Source organism: Varroa destructor, unplaced genomic scaffold (genome assembly GCF_002443255.2).
Source record: "Varroa destructor unplaced genomic scaffold, Vdes_3.0 BEIS01000001.1, whole genome shotgun sequence".
Lineage (NCBI taxonomy): Eukaryota > Metazoa > Arthropoda > Arachnida > Mesostigmata > Varroidae > Varroa > Varroa destructor.
Window position 1 is genome coordinate 26,858,296 of NW_019211454.1, and position 4,973 is coordinate 26,863,268.

General features: G+C 39.6%; 1 protein-coding gene across 6 annotated transcripts in view; it reads left to right on the forward strand.

Moving 5' to 3' along the window:
• Positions 1 to 4,973, forward strand: part of LOC111253232 (uncharacterized) — a 141,922-nt gene that overhangs the window by 111,877 nt on the left and 25,072 nt on the right. The gene's annotated exons all lie outside the window — the stretch shown is intronic.

The window sequence follows — 4,973 nt, forward strand, 5'->3', positions numbered from 1 at the left end:
CGACCCATATATCATAACGTCGTACCTTGCATACAAGATGCCTCCGATTGATTTCTTCGGCCCTCTGATCAAAGAGGCCCTTCAGCAAAGCGTAGACTAAGAGTAGACATTGCTTGTCTCTCTGGGTTAAGCCAGTTTTTTTTTTATGCGAAAGGGGAGTTCGGCCACTCGGTCCTCGATGGTTATTCTGTTCTTTTGTGAAACCGCAGCAAGAAGATTGAGTACACTTATAAAAACACCCACCCCGGCAAGCGTGAGTATAGCCTGTGTCCACGGGCACCGAATCGAAGGCAGGTTTGAAGTTTATGAACACCGCATGCAGCGTATTATAGGGTACGGCCAGTGCTGTCCGTACGGCGGCTATCAGGATCCTGCATTCCGTATGTGCGGAATGCACATACGGAATGCACCTGCAATTAATTATAATAGTGACTGTGAGAATCCACTTGGTATCGCATGAAATGCTCAACTTACGTTTATTGTCTATAAGAGGTAAATAACAGCGGCGGCAATGGAAGGTGATGCTGTTATTTATCAGGCTAACGTACAGAAATCAAACCTGTTCTTCTGTAAAATAACTAGTTCTACATTACAGAAGGACAACTTATTATGAACGTACGTACTCAATTTATCACAGGATGTATATGAGGTGGCGTTCACTTTGTGTAGCCGAAAAGTATACATTAATTTTAATAACCTAAGATTTGCATAGATATGGCCCTGCTACGGTTTTTTAAGGCTATTTTAGGACTATGAATGTATGTAAATATAGCTTCGTCTCCAGACAATATTGTGAGTGCCGTGTGTCCACTGTGTTACTGCCGGTCTCTAGCAGTTGATATATTCCACCGACATGACGGTCACTGAAATCAAGTTTTTGTGGCGCCTTACCTAGAGGACAGTTTGTATATGAAAGCAAAATATGTACTAACCACTTACTGACTGGGATTCAATGAAAGGATTAATTCTGATTAGGTGAATGTCATGGCTGTCGATTGTGCTAATTGCCACTAATACTGGTTTATTTTTAAGATCAGCGAAGTACATATTACGAGCAAAATGACGCCTGTAAAAAGCCGCCCTTCATGGACTTCTGCAAACTCCTACATTTTCTCAAGTAGTAGAGCAGGAGCCACTCACTTTTTATAAAGCTTATTGGTGCTGATGGTTTCATGGAAACGTGAAAATCGTGAGCAAAAATAATCCTATCGTTAACTACTAATTTGAATGTGACATACCTTTTATAGCTGAAACCGTATAACGATCGTGTGTGGGTATGCGTTCACAACGCCCGGGTTCGATTATTTATATAAATTAATCATTTATATAAAATCATTAATCAAATTTGCCTTGCTTGGCACACCTCACACGTTACGATTGCTTTTGCTGAAAACAATATACAAAACTTTTTTAAAAGTAAATCTTGAAGATTTCCTTGATTTTTGAAGACTGTTACCTAAATAATTCGACTTTGAACCAAGCTGATTCGTGAGGATGGATCCGCTGGGCCGTGGCAGCTTGTAAGGAGCTGTTTTCCAGTGGGTCCGTCACTTGAAGGTCACATTCCATTATGTAAAACAGGTAACCAATTAATGATCTTGGGTGATTAGTGTAACATGCGGAACAATTGTTCGATTACATTGCACAAGTGTGCTTTACGCACAGATTGCCGGCTGTATCGCAAGCATGTCAATGATAAATCTCGCCACACACATACATTACATTCGTACAGTAGATAGGTTGTGCTACATGGGCTTGAAGCACCGGGGGAATCTGAGAAAAGCTTGACGAAACAATAATCAATTTTTACCCTCTATTTTTGTGAAGTCCATAAACCGCAAAATGAATAGAAAAACGCCACCGTATCTAGCCGCAAAAAGTAGTTGTTCTTTCCCTTTTGTATATGGAGAAAAGGGAAAATGGTTGAGGGTGCGCCGCACTATTGTTGGGTAGCGAGAGATCGATATTTCCAATCCATGACTTTGATCATTATTTTACCGATTTCCCCGACTGCTCTTACTTCCATGCTTCTTCATTTCAGGCCGAAAACAAACATCAGACTAGGCCCCAAAATGCAGCTGTACCTAGACAGCGTTGCGTGCTTCTAATACTTATTGGTATGGATTAGGTTTAATCTTTTAACTCAAGTTAGCTTCGGACGACAAATCACTGAATCACAAATTGGTAACATAGAGATCTAACGGAAGATACACGGTATATTCATGAGAGCAGGGCTCACTGATGAAGCACTTCTCCCAAAGCTAAAAAAGTTAATACACTCGATTGGTTTCTATTTTGGTGTAAGTAATTTACAGCTCTGTCCCTTTTTGGTGCTGTTATGTACGGACCGTTGGCCAATATCGATTAGTTATCAAATTGGACTACGTTTCCTAGTTATTTACAGTATTATACTGTATATCGTCACGACTTAGAATTGCAGTCAATATCATTACAATTGTGATTACTAAGCATGGCCATATTCTGTAAATAATGTACCGTTCCACAATGCTGACGAGAATATAATGTATGCGAGTTTAAAAATATCGAACATTATTGGTGGCTAAGCACGTTGCGACCTAGGCTAGATAAACCAATCGGTTGGTTAGGCGTAGAATAGGGGCATTGGTCTATAGGTTCTGGAGGACATAAAGCCGCAAAAGCCTTGCGAGAAGTTTATCAGTGATGTGAACTTAGCCAGTAACTATGCCCAGTTTGTAAACGAAGCATTCACCTATTATCAACACAACGATACTATGCCAGCAAGATTATAAAACGGAAGAATTTAAGATATCGACGCCACTTGAGAATAAACAAGCTTTCTACTGGTATAGCAATAGACGCCTGCGTTTCAGCTAGTCAAAGGCGGGCCCGCTGCAAAGGTGTTTCCTCAATTATTGTAACGTTATATTTTATTCACGCTTTCATTTACGATCGATATTCACGAAAAGCTTTACTAAAGCGCAAATAACAGTCTGGTATGGTCTACACTTTTTACATGAAGAAGCAGGAGAACTGCCCTTTTGCCTAGTTTCTGCTGTTCAAGCATGATCTATAAATATATGATATACCTGGGGCAAACGTATCAATTTGGTAAAAAAGAAGCTTAAAATGGACATATTTAGCATAATGGCGACGCTTAAAATAGAGCTTTGAAAAGTGTTATTGTTTGCAAAAAGTGATCCTGTTATATTCTCTAGTTTACGTAGGTGTCGTTATATGTCCCGCAGAATTAAAGCGCTAGTATATTCATGCAAGGGTATACGAAGAAGTTTTGTTACTTCACGTTGTCATCGCCCGCTCAACAAGAACCAGCTTTTTGATTCAATATCGTAAAATGGTTGGCGTCGAACAAATCGAAGATTTTTAGAGGTTTTTAGAACATTTTGACTACTGACTGAGACACTTCTCGACTCTATATGGCAAAGGACTGACGTTTCTAACGCCAGTCCTTTGCCATATACGCGCCGAAAGTCCAACATGACAATGGCAATTCGTGTAAATATTGCCCTTAAATATATAAAAATAGTTGTGAGAAAGAAGTATTTGCGCGTTCTAAAGTTAGGCCTCTAGATAAATTTTACTTGCAATATTAAGAACACTCACGATAATAGAAAGCTACAGTTTATATTATATTAGTTATCAGATATTGCTAAAACGTAAGGAGACGGCCACCGTCTATTCACAGCGAAAAGAAGTCAGGCCAACTATCACCAACACGGAGCGTATTGCCTACAGCTGTGGCACTGTACCTTACTTGGTAACTTTTTTCCACCGCCGCTTAGCATAATTGAAGCTATGTGGTGCAAATTTAAAAAATGTACTCATATAAAAACCAATGGGCCGATTTTTACGATTACGATCTAAAATATAGATTACATTCTAGGCACCTTAAGAATCCTTATCGTGTTTTTTAATAGAGATGTTGGTTAGTAAAAACAGTTGTACATGGTATATTATACAGCGATATTAGGACACGCAAGTTAAGCATACCAGCAGACTGATTTCCATTAAATGGACGGGTTAGAAGAAGGGAAATGTGCGAAACGCAGTCGCTAGGGTATTAACTACGGAAGTGATAAACTTATCTTTATAGATGATTTTTTCAAACTTCAAGCTTTAAAAATTCCAAATTTTTAAGCTGACTGTTTTCGACTGCATTGCGTTTATCTGTCACCCCGATAAAAAAAAATATCGACGGTACATAGAATTCGCAACGTCGCATAGAATTTCAATAAAAGTACTATATACAGTGTAGGAGCGATGCGCAAATTCTCTATTTTTTCAAACAACATTTCATTTTTATACAGAAACACCGTAACACTCAGACGCGCTGCCCATGTACGTACCTCAACACGTGATTTAGGGCCGTTCGCGTTCTCAACTAGTTCTTGTTTGTGCGCCAGGGGTGCGGTTGGTTCCCGTTAATAGTTACTAGAGTTAGTAGGTTAGAGTTTGCTGGAATGAGGTTGTGCGGTTATCTCCAGCACTGTCAAGCTATCGTTGTAACTCTGCCACATCATCTCAATTTATTCGAACTGAGCCTTTTTCGTCGGTCTTATGAACCGCGTACCGCGTTCGTCGATGCATGGTAGTGACTCACCATGGACAACCCCACATACCTTAGTCTCCCAGTTTATCCGGCACCTCGTTCAACCTCTGATTAACTGGCCTTGCGACTTTAACAATTCACACTCCTCGAGTTCCCACCGATTGCGGTGACATCGCACGAGTGCCTGCACAAATCTGATTTACATATTACTTAAATAGTTGAGCAATATGTTGTCCTTAAATAGCGATAGTAATGGGCATTACTAGGCTTTAGGCCGTAGCAATATAACTAATATGATCTATACCAATAGTGAGTTTTCTAATGTGGACCATTTCAATAAATGATTCTATGATTGAGCTTGTGTTATAAATCAAAATCTATGCCGTTAACAATGACTTTTGACGGTAAAGACAAAAATAGTACA